The sequence below is a fragment of the Mytilus californianus genome, unplaced genomic scaffold, assembly GCF_021869535.1.
Source record: "Mytilus californianus isolate M0D057914Y unplaced genomic scaffold, xbMytCali1.0.p SCAF_8, whole genome shotgun sequence".
NCBI lineage: Eukaryota > Metazoa > Mollusca > Bivalvia > Mytilida > Mytilidae > Mytilus > Mytilus californianus.
Genome location: NW_026262734.1, coordinates 12,340,974 through 12,359,250, shown reverse-complemented (window position 1 = coordinate 12,359,250; position 18,277 = coordinate 12,340,974). Strand labels below are relative to the sequence as shown.

Here is an 18,277-nt window from a genome sequence, read left to right as displayed (position 1 = left end):
GTTTGGAATGATACTTGTAAAAGGTCTATGCATTTATCATATATAAAGTTTGATAGGAACTACTTGTGAAAGATCATTGATATTTAATACAAAGTTGCATTACTATCAGTACATATCAGTTTGACGACTATTTCAAGGCCCTGCCCCCTATGTCATGGTCCATCTACTTTGAATTAATTAGCAATTTTCAATGTTAAGTTTTCTGCTTAAGTTAGTTTGATAGGAACTTCTTGTGATATCATAGATCTTTGATATCAATATTTAATATAAAGTTGCATTACCATCAGTGCATATCAGTTTGACGATTATTTCAACGACCTGCCCCCTAGGTCATGGTCCAGTGACTTTGAATTAATTAGCAATTTTCAATGTTAAGTTTTCTGCTTAATTTAGCTTGATACATTGTAGGATGTACTTGTTATAGATCAATAATATTTTGTATGAAGTTGCATTAATATCATCATATATGCGGCATAATGCCCACTAGATAATTGTCCAGGGACTGGATTAATAAACCATGTTGCTGTCCATCAGATTGTATTTTTCTGAATTTTATGCAGACAGGTGAGACATATCCCTGTGTCAGTAGTTTATTAGTCCCCTACCAAAGATTAAGGGGACTTTAGGTTTGCACTCCGTCCGTCTGTCTGTCCATCCGTCAGTCCGACATATCAGTTGTCCACACTTTTTTTCTTCGTGCTTAAAGATATTGATTTGATATTTGGTGTATTGCTTTATCATGACAAGTTACAGATCAAGTTGGGTCTGACGATTTTGTGCAGAGTTATGGTCCTTGAACTTAGAAAATGCACTCAAATATATATAATCAGTTTTCCGCACTTTTTTTTGTCATGCTTGAAGATATTGATTTGATAATTGGTATATAGTTTTATCATGACAAGTTACAGATTAGGTTCGAATTTTGTTCTGGTCTGATGATTTTGTGCAGAGTTATGGTCCTTGGACTTAGAAATTTCACTTAAATAATAAATTTTCCAAATTTTTTTCGTCATGCTTGAACATATTGAATTGATATTTGTTGTATAGTTTACACCATGACAAGTTATAGATCAAGTTAGCATTTTGTTCCAGTACAATGAATTTTTAACCGGTAGGGGACTATGTATTGCCAGGCAATACTCACAGAATGCTTGTTAGTCCCCTACCGACGAAGTCGAAGGGGACTTTAGGTTTGCACTCCGTCCGTCTGTCTGTCAGTCTGTCTGTCCATCTGTCAGTTTTCCAGACTTTTTTCTTCGTGCTTGAAGATATTGATTTGATATTTGGTTTATTGATTTATCATGACAAGTTACAGGTCAAGTTCAATTTTCACAATTTTAGCTTTTCTCTTTGTTCAGATAAAGCCCTTTCCCTAGAATTAAATTTTTGATGAAATACTTATTAATTAGTAGATTTCTGTTCAAAGGGAAATAAGTCATTTTTTAAAAGACTTTTAAAAGACAAAATGACATTTTGGATTTTTTTCCTTTTCTTTGGTAAATTGTTTGAAGAATTTAGTGGAAGGTTTGTTTGTCATTCTTGAAGATATTGATTTGATAATTAGCATACAGTTTTATCATGACAAGTTACAGATCAAGTTGGAATTTTGTTCCAGTCTGATAATTTTGTGCAGAGTTATAGTCTTTGGACATAGAAAATTCACTTAAATAATCAGTTTTCAACAGTTTTTTCGTCATGCTTGAAGATTTTGACTTGATATTTTTATGTAGTTTACACATTGACAAGTTATAGATCAAGTTAGAATTTTGTTCCATTACAATGAATATGTAACCGGTAGGGGACTGTCTATGTACAGTATTGCCATGCAATACTCACAGAATGCTTGTTTGATTAATAATTTGTTAGGTTGGAAATTGTATGTGTTTATCTCCCTTGGGCATTCTTTATTTCTTACAGTTTAAAGTAAAAATATGATGTTTAACTTTAAACTATGTTTTTAGTCCTCATTAAATGCTTTCTTCACTTATTCAAATGCCATTAGGCTTATCCAAATGGGATAATTCATTTTTGTTTTTTTTTGGGAGTGGGGGGGGGGGGTATATTTCATACTTCAGATTATCAGTTGAAAACATAACACCTTTAAGTCAATATTCCAGACAAGACTAAATTAGACGTGTATTACCTAATTTTGGCTTAGAGTTTAAGGCAACTGTGATATTGTATATAATCATCAATAGATTTTTTAACAATAAAGTTGATTACCATTAATCTAATCCTGCTATCAACAAAGAATATAAAACACTTAGCTTGTTAGATAATCTTTTGTTATGTAAATTATAGTCATGTTTACTTGAATAATACAAATACTGAATAGTCTTTGTTATAATTGTTCTCATAGATCTTTGTCTGTTTTAATGAATAGTTGTCTCATTGGAAGTTATACAACCTCTATATTTTTTTTATATTTTCCTTACATTGTACATGTTAACTGTACAAAAATGTAAGAAATTAATTGATAATCATATTTCCTATAAAGGCTATGAATGAGGGGAGCCAGTATGTCAATAAAGAAAGGGATAATCATTATCACTCTCTTACAAAATTAGAACACTGCAATTGTTTAGTAATAAAGACTTTTAAAAAAAAGAATGTATAAAATAATTAATTCTTTTGTCCTATTGGACTTGGTTCTTAAATAGCAGGTGAAAACAAAATACCATTCAAGCTAATTTTCAAGGATTTTCAAACTCTCCTATGGTCTATGATAACTGAGGATCTGGGTCATGATTGGGGTTCTTCATTTCTGCATTTATTTATTTTCAGGGGCATTTTTCTTTATCTCTAAAAATAGTGCTTATTCTGTAAAATTCTCATGAAATTTATTTAACTATCAAAAGTATCAGTAATTAAATTATTTCTTCATTTTGTACATCGTTCATTTCTGTAATCAGTATTGAATAACCTAATTTTTAGCTCACCTGGCCCAAAGGGCCAAGTGAGCTTTTCTCATCACTTGGCGTCCGTCGTCCGTAAACTTTTACAAAAATCTTCTCCTCTGAAACTACTGGGCCAAATTTAACCAAACTTGGCCACAATCATCATTAGGGTATCTAGTTTAAAAAATGTGTCCGGTGACCCTGCCAACCAACCAAGATGGCCGCCATGGCTAAAAATAGAACATAGGGGTAAAATGCAGATAATGGCTTACATGTATATCTCTGAAACCAAAGCATTGAGAGCAAATCTGACAGGGGCAAAAATGTTTATCAGGTCAAGATCTATCTGCCCTGAAATTTTCAGATGAATCGGACAACCCGTTGTTGGGTTGCTGACACTGAATTGGTAATTTTAAGGAAATTTTGCTGTTTTTATACGACCGCAAAAAAAATTTTGTGGTCATATATTGGTATGAGGTTGGCGTCGTCGTCCAAAGACACATTGGTTTTCGCACTCTAACTTTAGTTTAAGTGAATGGATCTCTATGAAATTTTACCACAAGGTTCAATACCACAAAAGGAAGGTTGGGATTGATTTTGGGGGTTATGGTACCACCAGTAAAGGAATTAAAGGCCAAAAAGGGGCCAAAAATAAGCATTTTTGTAACTTCCAGACATAACTTGTGTGTTAGTGTATGGATATCTCTGACATTGTACCACAAGGTTCCATATCACAAAAGGAATGCTGGGACTAATTTTGGGGGTAATTGCCTCAAAATTTTAGGAATTAGGGGCCAAAAAGGGGCAAAAAACAAGCATTTTTCTAGTTTCATGACAATAATTTGTGTGTAAGTGTATGGATCTTTCTGAAATTGTACTACAAGGTTCCATATCACAAAGGGAAAGCTGGAATTGAGTTTGGGGGTAATTGCTGAAACGTTTAGGAATTGGGGGCCAAAAAAGGGGCCAAAAATAAGCATTTTTCTAGTTTCCAGACAATAACTTGTGTTCAAGTGTATGGATCTCTCTGAAATTGTACTGCAAGGTTCCATATCACAAAGGAAAAGCTGGGTTTGAGTTTGTGGGTAATTGCCCTAAACGTTTAGGAATTAGGGGCCAAAAAACAAATTTTTCTAGTTTCCAGACAATAACTTGTGTTCAAGTGTATGGATCTCTCTGAAATTGTACTGCAAGGTACCATACCACAAAGGGAAGGCTGGGATTGAGTTTGGGGGTGATGAATCATAAGGGGGTTCAAAAAATTTGGGGGGGGGGGGGGATTTTTTTTTTTTTTCCTTTTTTTTTTCTTTTAAAATTTTCCATTTTAAGTTGGTTATTTCTGATTTATATTTAAAAGCAAATAATAATGATATGGTAGGAGATACACACCAAACAGGATGTGTAAATTATTATATAACAAGTATTGTGCAATAGCAAGAAATTTTCAATTGCACAGTATTGCACAATAGCAAGAAATCTTCAATTGCACAGTATTGCGCAATAGCAAGAAATCTTCAATTGCACAGTATTGCGCAATAGCAAGAAATATCCAATAGCACAATATTGCGCAATAGCAAGAAATTGTCAATTGTACAGTATTGCGCAATAGCAAGAAATATTCAATTGCACAGTATTGTGCAAAAGAAGATACTTCGTATAAATTGCTTATTTCTTGACCAATTTCAATGGGGTTTTATTCTTGAATTCTTGGGGTTCTTTAATATGCTGATTCTAACCGTGTATTAAGTTTTTGGATTTTGGGCCCCGTTTTTAAATTGGTCCACATTGAGGTCCAAAGGGTCCAAAATTAAACTTTGTTTTATTTCATCAAAAATTGAATTATTGGGGTTCTTTGATATGCCGAATCTAACCGTGTATTTAGATTCTTAATTTTTGGTTCTGTTTACAAATTGGTCTACATTAAGTTCCAAAGGGTCCAAAATTAAACTTAGTTTAATTTTAACAAAAATTGAATTCTTAGGGTTCTTTGATATGCTGAATCTAAACATGTATTTAGATTTTTGATTATGGGCCCAGTTTTCAAGTTGGTCCAAATCGGGGTCCAAAATTAAACTTTGTTTGATTTCAACAAAAATTGAATATATGGGGTTCTTTGATATGCTGAATCTAACCATGTATTTAGATTTTTGATTTTTGGGCCCCATTATCAACTTTGTCCACATTGAGGTCAAAAGGGTCCAAAATTAAACTTTGTTTGATTTCATCAAAAATTGAATTCTTGGGGTTCTTTGATATGCTGAATCTAACCATGTATTTAGATTTTGGATATTGGACCATAATAGGTGAATGTCCAATTTAAAATTTTAAAGTTCTTAGACCACATTCATTCTGTGTCAGAAACCTATGCTGTGTCAAATTTTTAATAACAATCCAAATGCAAAGCTGTATCAAGCTTGAATGTTGTGTCCATATACTTGCCCCAACTGTTCAGGGTTTGACCTCTGCGGTCGTATCAAGCTGCGCCCTGCGGAGCATTTTATTGGTTATTATCTTGCATATTATTATAGATAGAGATAAACTGTAAACAGCAATCATGTTCAGCAAAGTAAGATCTACAAATAAGTCAACTTGACTAAAATGGTCAGTTGACCCCTTAAGGAGTTATTGCCCTTTATAGTCTATTTTTAACCATTTTTCGTAAATTTTTGTAATCTTTTACAAAAATCTTCTCCTCTGAAACTACTGGGCCAAATAGAATCAAACTTGTCTACAATCATCATTAGGGTATCTAGTTTAAAAAATGTGTCCGATGACCCTGCCGCGAACCAAGATGGCCGACATGGCTAAAAAATAGTACATAGGGTAAAATGCAGTTTTCTGCTCATATCTCTGAAACCAAAGCATTTAGAGCAAATCTGACAGGATATAATTGTTCATTAGGTCAAGATCTATCTGCCCTGAAATTTTCAGACCAATCAGGCAACATGTTGTTGGGTTGCTGCCCCTGAATTGGCAATTTTAAGAAAATTTTGCAGCTTTTGGTTATTATCTTGAATATTATTATAGATAGAGATAAACTGTAAACAGCAATAATGTACAGCAAAGTAAGATCTACAAATAAGTCAACATGACCAAAATTGTCAATTGACCCCTTAAGGAGTCATTGCCCTTTATAGTCAATTTTTTACAATTTTCATAAATTTTGTAAATTTTTGTAAATTTTTACAAAATATTTTCCACTGTAACTACTGGGCCAAGTTCATTATAGATAGAGATAATTGTAAGCAGCAAGAATGTTCAGTAAAGTAAGATCTACAAACACATCACCATCACCAAAACACAATTTTGTCTTGAATCTTTCTATGTCCTTTGTTTAATATGCACATAGACCAAGGTGAGCGACACAGGCTCTTTAGAGCCTCTAGTTTATTTTTCGCATTTATTCTTTATAGTTTTACACCCATTATTCTCTATTCTTTATTTTTTTTGCTCATTTTTCCCCATTCATTAAAATTAAAATTTTCATTACCATAATTCTCTATCCTGTAAACCCCATCCAGACCCTCAAAACTAATTTGGTGAGTTCAGTTACATGTAAAGATAAATACTTATGGAGGTAAAGTTGTTTCCCTTAAAGAAATCAGATTATTTATATTTATTTAAGCATAAGGACAGTCTACACGATAAACCAGTAGTCCGAAGCCTGAGGCTTGTAAACTTCCTGGTGGGCCTGTGAAAATTAGTCTTACAGGCCTATAGAATTTATACAAAAAAATCTGAAGAAAAGGGGTGTGGGCCTGTGGGCCAAAAAAAATTACTGTGAAGACTGTAAGGAAAGTAACATTTCTTGTATTTCTGTTGACTGCATTTCTCTAAAAGAGTGATAAATTGTCTGTTTTTATACGACCGCAAAAAAATTTTGTGGTCGTATATTGGTATGACGTTGGCGTCGTCGTCGTCGTCGTCGTCGTCGTCGTCCGGCGTCGTCGTCGTCCGAATACACAATGGTTTTCGCACTCTAACTTTAGTTTAAGTGAATGGATCTCTATGAAATTTTACCATAAGGTTCAATACCACAATAGGAAGGTGGGGATTGATTTTGGGGGTTATGGTACCAACAGTTAAATAATTAGGGGCCAAAAAGGGGCCGAAAATAAGCATTTTTGTAACTTCCAGACATAACTTGTGTGTTATTGTATGGATCTCTTTGACATTGTACTACAAGATTCCATATCACAAAGGGTCGATGATGGGATTGATTTTGGGGTTAATTTCCTCGAAATTTTAGGAATAAGGGGCCAAAAGGGGGCAAAAAACAAGCATTTTTCTAGTTTCATGACAATAACTTGTGTGTAAGTGTATGGATCTTTCTGAAATTTTACTACAAGGTTCCATTTTGCAAAGGGAAAGCTGGAATTGAGTTTTGTGGTAATTGCCCAAAACGTTTAGTAATAAGGGGCCTAAAAAGGGGTGAAAAATAAGCATTTTTTAGTTTCTAGACAATAACTTGTGTTCAAGTGTATGGATCTCTCTAAAATTGTATTACAAGGTACCATACCACAAAGGCAAGGCTGTTATTGAGCTTGGTTTGGGGGGGAAGGGGGGGGGGGGTGATGAATCATAGGGGGGGGGTCAAAAAAGGGGTAATTATTTTTTTTCGTTTAAGGAATAAGGGGAAAAAAGGTTAAAAAACTAGGGTTTCCATTTTAATAGACAAATAATTGAGTAAAGAACATTATTTAAAAGCAGTGTAAGGTTGGTAATTCAAACTCATTTAAATATCTCACCTGCACTATGTTTGAATTATGTAAATTGGAAATTTGCCAATTATTTTAGTATAATAAACTTCATTGGAAATTTGCCAATATAAAATTTTGCTGATGAAGGTTTTTTGTTTACCTTTAGTCTGACTATGATGTCATTTTCTATTTTCATAGCCTTATGATGTAGTTAAATTTTTTTTAATACTTTTATGATGTATTTTAATGCGCTTTTATGGTTGCAAATTTATTGTTTTAATATAATAAACTCCATTGGAAATTTACCAATAGTTTGTTTATTTTTAGCTATGACTATGATGTCATTTTCTATTTAATGTTAAGGTTACAAATTAATTTCAGTTTTAAATATTATTGTAAAATGTTTGCCCAAAACATTTATTAATAAGTGGCCAAAAAAGGGGGCAAAAATAAGCATTTTTTTAGTTTCCAGACATTAACTTGTGTTCAAGTGTATGGATTTCTCTGAAATTGTACTTAAAGGTACCATACCACAAAGGGAAGTGGGTCAAAAAAATTTTGGGGGGGGGGGATTTTTTTTCCTTTTTTTTTTCTTTAAAATTTTCCATTTTAAGTTGGTTAATTCTGATCACAAAGAGAAAGTTGGAATTGAGTTTGGGGGATAATTGCTCAAATGTTTAGGAATAAGGGGCTAAAAAAGGGGTTAAAAATAAGCATTTTTTTTTAGTTTCCAACAATTAATTGTGTTTAAGTAATTGGATCTCTGTGAAATTGTACTGCAAGGTACCATACCACAAACTGAAGGCTGGGATTGAGTTTGGGGGGGCGTGATGTGTGAAAATTTTCCACTTAAAGTTGGTTAATTATTTCTGATTTAGATATAAAAGCAAATAATAATGATGTGGTTTGATTTTATCAAAAACTTAAATTGAAGTTATGTATATTGTAAATTTAGGTTACATTGGAATTTAAGAATTGGCTTTGGGGTAGGGTTATGGCTCAAACCTTTAAATAATAAGGGAAAAAAAGGTGAAAAAACAAGGGTTTCCAGGTTAATAGACAAATAAGTACAAAACATTATTTAAAAGCAGTGTAAGGTTGGTAATTCAAACTCATTTAAATATCTCACTTACACTGCTTTTAAATTATGTAAATTGGAAATTTGCCAATAACTTTATTGTTAATAAATGCATTGGAAATTTGCCAACAATTTTAGTATAATAAACTTCATTAGAAATTTGCCAATATAAAATTTTGCTGATGAAGGTTTTTTGTTTACCTTTAGCCTTGACTATAAAGTCATTTTCTATTTTTATAGCCTTATGATGTAGTTGAATTATTTAATACTTTTATGATGTGTTTAAATGGGGTTTTATGGTTGCAAATTTATTGTTTTAGTTTAATAAACTCCATTTAAAATTTGGTAATAAAAAAAATTTTTGTTTATTTTTAGCTATGATTATGATGTCATTTTCTATTTTACTTTTATGGTTGCAAAGAAATTTTTATTTTTAGATATTACTGTTAAATGATGCTGATTAAGGTTTTTGCTATGTTTAGCCATGACTATGATGTCATTTTCTATTTTAATATCTGTCATGATGTATTTAAATGGGCTTTTATGGTTACAAAGGAATTTTATTTTTAGATATTACTGTAAAATGTTGCTGATTAAGGATTTTGTTTATTTTTAGCCATGACTATGATGTCATTTTCTATTTTAATACCTTTATTATGTAATTTCCATTTTTAGATATTACTGTTAAATGATGCTGATTGAGGGTTTGAATGCTGGGATTGATTTTGGGGGTAATTGCCTCCAAATTTTAGGAATTAGGGGGCAAAAAACAAGCATTTTTCTAGTTTCATGACAATAACTTGTGTGTAAGTGTATGGATATTTATGAAATTGTACTACAAGTTTCCATATCACAAAGGGAAAGCTGGAATTGAGTTTGGGGGTACTTGCCCAAAACGTTTAGGAATAAGGGGCCAAAAATAAGCATTTTTCTAGTTTCCAGACAATAACTTGTGTTCAAGTGTATGGATCTCTCTGAAATTGTACTGCAAGGTACCATACCACAAAGGGAAGGCTGGGATTGTTTTTGGGGGTAATTGTCTCAAAATGTTAGGAATTAGGGGCCATAAAGGGGCAAAAAAACAAGCATTTTTCTAGTTTCATGACAATAACTTGTGTGTAAGTGCATGGATCTTTCTGAAATTGTACTACAAGGTTCCATATCACAAAGGAAAAGCTGGAATTGAGTTTGGGGGTAATTGCTGAAACGTTTAGGAATTGGGGGCCAAAAAGGGGCCAAAAATAAGCATTTTTCTAGTTTCCAGACAATAACTTGTGTTCAAGTTTATGGATCTCTCTGAAATTGTACTGAAAGGTACCATACCACAAAGGGAAGGCTGGGATTGATGATGGGGGTAATTGCCTCAATATTTTAGGAATTAGGGGCCAAAAAGGGGCAAAAAACAAGCATTTTTCTAGTTTCAGGACAATAACTTGTGTGTAAGTGTATTGATCTTTCTGAAATTCTGCCATCACCATACCACAAAGGGAAGGCTGGGATTGTTTTTGGGGGTAATTGTCTCAAAATGTTAGGAATTAGGGGCCATAAAGGGGCAAAAAAACAAGCATTTTTCTAGTTTCAGGACAATAACTTGTGTGTAAGTGTATGGATCTTTATGACATTGTACTGCAAGGTTCCATATCACAAAGGGAAAGCTTGGTTTGAGTTTGGGGGTAATTGCCCTAAACTTTTAGGAATTTGGGGCCAAAAAGGTGCAAAAAACCCAAGCATTTTTCTAGTTTCCAGACAATAATTTGTGTTCAAGTGTATCGATCTCTCTGAAATTGTACTGCAAGGTACCATACCACAAAGGGAAGGCTGGGATTGAGTTTGGGGGTGATGAATCATAAGGGGGTTTCAAAAAATTTGGGGGGGGGGGATTTTTTTTTCCTTTTTTTTCTTTAAAATTTTCCATTTTAAATTGGTTATTTCTGATTTATATATAAAAGCAAATAATAATGATATGGTTTGAATAGGTAAATTAAAAAATTTTAAGTTCTTAGACTACTTTCATTCTGTGTGAGAAACCTATGCTGTGTCAAATATTTAATTACAATCCAAATTAAGTGCTGTATCAAGCTTGAATGTTGTGTCCATACTTGCCCCAACTGTTCAGGGTTCGACCTCTGCGGTCGTATCAAGCTGCGCCCCAGCGGAGCATTTTATTTAATAGTAGTCTTTACATTCATGAAAAATATTATTTCTTTGACAATGAAATATCATATGTTTGCTTTATTCAAAATGCTGTCTATTTACAAGCCTCCAGGGGTCTAATGAGATTATGCACTTAAATTGATCCTTATTAATGCTGTTGGCTACATATATAGACAACAGATGCAGGAAGCAGAGTTGAATTCTTTCAGGATGTTCAGTAAATAATAAATTGTTGACTTGTCACTGACCTGTAACTGCTATGTCTATAAGTCTATTAAAAAGCCACATGTTTTAATTGTAAAATATACATTGTATAGAAGTGAATTAAAATATACTACATTTGTCAGTCGTAGTCAGTCTCTGTGAGGTTACATGAATTTCATTTCCACGTTAGTAAGTGCGTAGTACTTTTAGGAAATTTATTTTTTCAATTAACCTTGTCAGGTGTGTCAAAATTTAGACGATTTTATGCCAAAAAGTGATATATTTTCCAACCGAAAGGAGGGCATATGACCTCTACCCCACCCCATCCCCCACCCCCCAGAATCCACCACTTATTATTTTCAAATATAGGTTACAGCTTTTGACAGCTACTCTAAATTCCATAAATTTATCAATTTTTTTGTAACAGTGGATATGCGACATCAGTTATCCTTTAGCAATGAACTTCATATCAATAAGAGTTTATTATCAGTTGATTATGTTCATTTACAGTACATGCATACAAACTTAGCAACAGGATACACAAGATTTGTCATAATTCTAGTAATTTACTTTTCAAGAGAAACTTAAAACTTATTTTGAAAGGGAGATTATATCTCAAATGTTTAAAAGTGAGCCATTTTTAAAAAAAAATTGATCTCAACTTTTATTAATATAGTTCATTTTTATACACCCGCAAAAAAATTTTTGTGGTCGTATATTGGTATGACGTTGTCGTCGTCGTCGTCGACGTCCGAAGACACATTAGTTTTCGCACTCTAACTTTAGTTTAAGTGAATGGATCTCTATGAAATTTTACCATAAAATTCAATACCACAAAAGGAAGGTGGGGATTGATTTTGGGGGTAATGGTACCAACAGTTAAGGAATTAGGGGCCAAAAAGGGGCCAAAAATAAGCATTTTTGTAACTTCCAGACATAACTTGTGTGTAAGTGTATGGATCTCTCTGACATTGTACCACAAGGTTCCATATCACAAAGGGAATGCTGGGATTGATTTTGGGGGTAATTGCCTCCAAATTTTAGGAATTAGGGGCCAAAAAGGGGCAAAAAACAAGCATTTTTCTAGTTTCATGACAATAACTTGTGTGTAAGTGTATGGATCTCTCTGACATTGTATCACAAGGTTCCATATCACAAAGGGAATGCTGGGATTGAGTTTGGGGGTGATGAATCAATAGGGGGGTTAAAAAAATTGGGGGGGATATTTTTTCCTTTTTTATACGACCGCAAAAAAATTTTTGTGGTCGTATATTGGTATGACGTTGGCGTCGTCGTCGTCGTCGTCGTCGTCCGGCGTCGTCGTCGTCCGGCGTCGTCGTCCGAATACACATTAGTTTTCGCACTCTAACTTTAGTTTAAGTGAATGGATTTTTGGGGTAATTTCCTCCAAATTTTAGGAATTAGGGGCAAAAAAGGGGCAAAAAAAAAGCATTTTTCTAGTTTCATGACAATAACTTGTTTGTAAGTGTATGGATCTTTATGAAATTGTACTACAAGGTTCCATATCACAAAGGGAAGGCTGGGATTGATTTTGGGGGTTTTCCCTCAAAATTTTAGTAATTAGGGGCCATAAAAGGGCAAAAAAAACATGCATTTTTCTAGTTTCAGGACAATAACTTGTGTGTAAGTGTATGGATCTTTATGAAATTGTACTGCAAGGTTCCATATCACAAAGGGAAAGCTGGAATTGAGTTTGGGGTAATTGCCCTAAACGTTTAGGAATTTGGGGCCAAAAAGTGGCCAAAAAACAAGCATTTTTCTAGTTTCCAGACAATAACTTGTGTTCAAGTGTATGAATCTCTCTGAAATTGTACTGCAAGGTACCATACCACAAAGGGAAAGCTGGGATTGAGTTTGGGGGTGATGAATCATAAGGGGGTTCAAAAAATTGGGGGGGGGGATTTTTTTTTCCTTTTTTTTCTTTAACATTTTCCATTTTAAATTGGTTATTTCTGATTTATATATAAAAGCAAATAATAATGATATGGTTTGAATAGGCATACATGTGAACCTCCCGACGGGAGTACAATAATCCCGTTTTCAGGGGTCTCCTCCCGACCTCCCATTGAAGAGGAAAAAATCCCGTGTATGAAATTTTTCATGAATGAAAAATTTCTGCCCAACATATCATCTCAGGCATCTGGTGTAACTGACATTACCTGAAGTTATATTTTACCTGTAAATCAATTAACATGCATAATTATATGGCTTCACTTGTCAGCTTGGGTGTCAAACATACAGGTAATCAACGATTTTTACCTCAGGCTAACTGCCGTTGTGTAACAAAAACTGTGTATTTATTGGGTTACTTCCCTTGATTTATCCTGTTTTAAGTTACTTTCCTTTTAATAATGAAAATTTTTAAAAGAATATAAATAAAATATAAATTGAACAAATAATCATAAAAGGATGGTTATTAAATGATTTTAAATGTCTTAGGACAAATAAAAAAATAATAATTTGAAAATTATTTGAGGATTCTAGACTTCCTTTCAAGGCTTAAATTGAAATTTATATAATAACTATGACCCTAATTTTACAGATAAAATGATATTTTGAGTTTGCAAATAAAAACTATTTGCAAGAGAAAAAATAAAAAATAAAAACTATTTGCAGATAGCTAAACAAATGTTGTGGTTGCAATGATTGTTTTATAGAATATGAAGTAAAAAATTTAAAGAACATACTGGAAAAATACAATGTTAGATTGAACATGTAGAATATAAAGATGGAGAAACTTTATAAGTACAAGGGTACTATAAACATAATAAATTGGATGGAAAGTTGAAGAAAACACACTTTAAAAGACCATTTTTACAGCACACGGTTACATTTACAACAAAATTAATGTCGATTAAAAACCTCCTGATCTGAGTCCTAATCTCCTGACCAAAATTTCCCAATCTCCTGATCTGAGTTTCACAGTCCATCACATGTATGAATAGGTAAATTGAAAATTTTTAAGTTCTTAGACCACTTTCATTCTGTGTCAGAAACCTATGCTGTGTCAAATATTTAATTACAATCCAAATTCAGTGCTGTATCAAGCTTGAATGTTGTGTCCATACTTGCCCCAACTGTTCAGGGTTCGACCTCTGCGGTCGTATCAAGCTGCGCCCCAGCGGAGCATTTTATTTTCTTTAAAATTGTCCATTTCAAATTGGTTATTTCTGATTTATATATAAAAGCAAATAATAATGATATGGTTTGAATAGGTAAATTTTAAGTTTTTAAGTTCTTAGACCACTTTCATTCTGTGTGAGAAACCTATGCTGTGTCAAATATTTAATTACAATCCAAATTCAGTGCTTTATTAAGCTTGAATGTTGTGTCCATACTTGCCCCAACTGTTCAGGGTTCGACCTCTGCGGTCGTATCAAGCTGCGCCCCAGCGGAGCATTTTATTCATTTTTACTACAAATACAAATTTCATCATCATGTGATAATTTTGGCTGTACATCATACCAACTACATGTATCATCTTATATATAGTGTTATTGACAAGAAGATCTAATTTGATTACCAAAAACATGGCTTCAACAGAATAGTCTGACTACTACAGTATCTTACAGGACATGCACGCACAACTGTTGAAATAGGCGCTATATCAAGACTGCTTATGATGTATGTTTATACTTGTAGATAAAGTAAATGCAATTTTTAGAGTAGCTGACTTTTTAGAGTATTGTAGCAGGTAGAATATTGTCACATACATTTGTACTTTTGGCCTACCTTTAAAGCAATGTCAACAGTTGTTTTCTAATCTATCAAAATGTATCTTTAATATTCCTGTTTGTGTCAAACGCATGGAAAACAGCCATTAGCAGTTTGTTTCATTTTGTTTGAAATGATCATTAAAAAACTATTGAGCTTTTAAAAGTTATTAAATGTATGAAAGTAGGGTACTCATCAAAGAGACAGTAACTCAATGATATAAATACTGTAAATTTAGAAATTATTGTGTGCATTTATTATTGCAACTTTTATAGAATGGACTAAAATGCGAGATTGATTATTGCAATCTCATGAAAATATGCATACAGTTGTATACATAAGATATAAGAATGCAAGTTCTTATTATTGTGATACTCATTCAGTTGCATTATTCGCATTATACAAACTGAGTAATCATATACATACCATGTACATAATATTGTGTGTGTGATACAGGTAGCTAACTTATATAATATACATGATTTAAGTTAGAATTCATTGATTATAAGCTGTTTTATTTTTTATTTAACAGGTTACCAATTGGAGACCTGAATCAAAAAGTTTTTAAAGAGATAACATTGGCAGGAAAATCATGTTTCAAGGTTTGTTACTTCTAATTATTTTAATAAAATTTTTTGTAAACTTTACTTGTTATACGAAATAATAAACGTGATTTAAGATATTTGTAAATTCTTTTTGTTTAATAAGTTTCATAAATAAAGTTTGAGGATTATTGTTTTTGCTCAGTTTGTTTCATCATTATTATTCTTCTTCTATCTTCTACTTCAGTCTTCTTCCAGGTTTCTCGTACCTGAACATTAAAAGGGGGTCGGGTCTACTGTAGAAACTTTACCTATTTGAATTTTTATACGACCGCAAAAAATTTTTGAGGTCGTATATTGGTATGACGTTGGCGTCGTCGTCGTCGTCGTCGTCCGGCGTCGTCGTCCGAATACACAATGGTTTTCGCACTCTAACTTTAGTTTAAGTGAATGGATCTCTATGAAATTTTACCATAAGGTTCAATACCACAATAGGAAGGTGGGGATTGATTTTAGGGGTTATGGTACCAACAGTTAAGGAATTAGGGGCCAAAAAGGGGCCGAAAATAAGCATTTTTGTAACTTCCAGACATAACTTGTGTGTTAGCATATGGATCTCTTTGACATTGTACCACAAGATTCCATATCACAAAGGGTCAGTGCTGGGATTGATTTTGGGGTTAATTGCCTCAAAATTTTAGGAATAAGGGGCCAAAAGGGGGCAAAAAACAAGCATTTTTCTAGTTTCATGACAATAACTTGTGTGTAAGTGTATGGATCTTTCTGAAATTTTACTACAAGGTTCCATTTCACAAAGGGAAAGCTGGAATTGAGTGTTGTGGTAATTGCCCAAAACGTTTAGTAATAAGGGGCCTAAAAAGGGGTTTAAAATAAGCATTTTTTAGTTTCTAGACAATAACTTGTGTTCAAGTGTATGGATCTCTCTAAAATTGTATTACAAGGTACCATACCACAAAGGCAAGGCTGTTATTGAGCTTGGTTTGGGGGGAAAGGGGGGTGGGGGTGATGAATCATAAGGGGGGCGGGGGTCAAAAAAGGGGTAATTTTTTTGTTTCCTTTTTTTTTTGTTTAAAATTTACATTTTAAGTTAGTTATTTTTTATCACGAAGAGAAAGTAGGAATTGAGTTTTGGGGTTAATTGCTCAAACATTTATGAATAAGGGGCCAAATATTGGTCAAAAATAAGGATTTTTTTAGTTTGCAACAAAAACTTGTGTTCAAGTGTATGGATCTCTGTGAAATTGTATTGCAATGTACCATACCACAAATTGAAGGTTGTGATTGAGGTGGGGGATGATGAATCAAAAGGGGGTTGAAAAAATGTGTGGGAGGTAGGATTTTTTTTTTCCTTTTTTTTTCTTTAAAATTTTCCATTTAAAGATAGTTGTTTCGGATTTATATATGAAAGAAAATAATAATGAAACAGTTATATATCATGAGGAATTGAAATTTAAAATTATTTATATTGGAAATTTAAGTTACATTGGAAAGTAATAATTGGCTTGGGGGGGGGGGGGGGGGGGGGGGGTTATGGCTCTAATGTTTAAGGAATAAGGGGAAAAAAGGTTAAATTACAAGGGTTTCCATTTTAATAGACAAATAATTGAGTAAAGAACATTATTTAAAAGCAGTGTAAGGTTGGTAATTCAAACTCATTTAAATATCTCATCTACACTGCTTTTAAATTATGTAAATTGGAAATTTGCCAATAACTTTATTGTTAATAAATGCATTGGAAATTTGCCAACAATTTTAGTGTAATAAACTTCATTGGAAATTTGCCAATATAAAATTTTGCTGATGAAGGTTTTTTTTTTACCTTTAGCCTTGACTATGAAGTCATTTTCTATTTTTATAGCCTTATGATGTAGTTGAATTATTTAATACTTTTATGATGTGTTTAAATGGGGTTTTATCATGTTTATGGTTGCAAATTTATTGTTTTAGTATAATAAACTCCATTTAAAATTTGCCAATAAAAAAAATTTTTGTTTATTTTTAGCTATGATTATGATGTCATTTTCTATTTTACTTTTATGGTTGCAAAGAAATTTTTATTTTTAGATATTACTGTTAAATGATGCTGATTAAGGTTTTTGCTATGTTTAGCCATGACTATGATGTCATTTTCTATTTTAATATCTGTTATGATGTATTTAAATGGGCTTTTATGGTTACAAAGGAATTTTATTTTTAGATATTACTATAAAATGTTGCTGATGCTGATTAAGGATTTTGTTTATTTTTAGCCATGACTATGATGTCATTTTCTATTTTAATACCTTTATGATGTAATTTCCATTTTTAGATATTACTGTTAAATGATGCTGATTAAGGGTTTTTTGCTATGTTTAGCCATGACTATGATGTCATTTTCTATTTTAATATCTGTTATGATGTATTTAAATGGGCTTTTATGGTTACAAAGGAATTTTATTTTTAGATATTACTTTAAATGTTGCTGATTAAGGATTTTTGTTTATTTTTAGCCATGACTATGATGTCACTTTCTATTTTAATACCTTTATGATGTATTTAAATGGGCTCCCATGTATTTAGATTTTTGATTATTTATACATGTTACCAAATTGGTCCACATTGAACAAAAACGGTCCAAATTTCAACTTTATTACATTACATCAAACATTGAATTCTACATATTCTTTGATATATTGAAATTAACAAACAATTTAGTTTATGGATATTCCACCATAATAGGTAAATTAAATTTTTTCCAGTTCTTACACCACATTCATCCTGTGTCAGAAACCTATGCTGTGTCAAATATTTAATGACAATCCAAAGTCATAGCTGTATCAAGCTTGAATTTTGTGTCCATACTTGCCCCAACTGTTCAGGGTTCGACCTCTGCGGTCGTATCAAGCTGCGCCCCAGCGAAGCATTTTATTTATGTTGAAATGGTTATAACTTGAGAACAGTAAGTGC

General features: G+C 32.7%; 1 protein-coding gene across 1 annotated transcript in view; it reads left to right on the top strand.

Annotated features, from left to right (window-relative positions):
* LOC127712072 (uncharacterized) overlaps positions 1 to 18,277 on the top strand; it is a 53,420-nt gene that overhangs the window by 5,260 nt on the left and 29,883 nt on the right. The window contains exon 2 of the mRNA XM_052218265.1: positions 15,301 to 15,370. The gene's annotated coding sequence lies outside the window, so the exon portion shown is untranslated. The remainder of the gene's footprint in view (positions 1 to 15,300; positions 15,371 to 18,277) is intronic.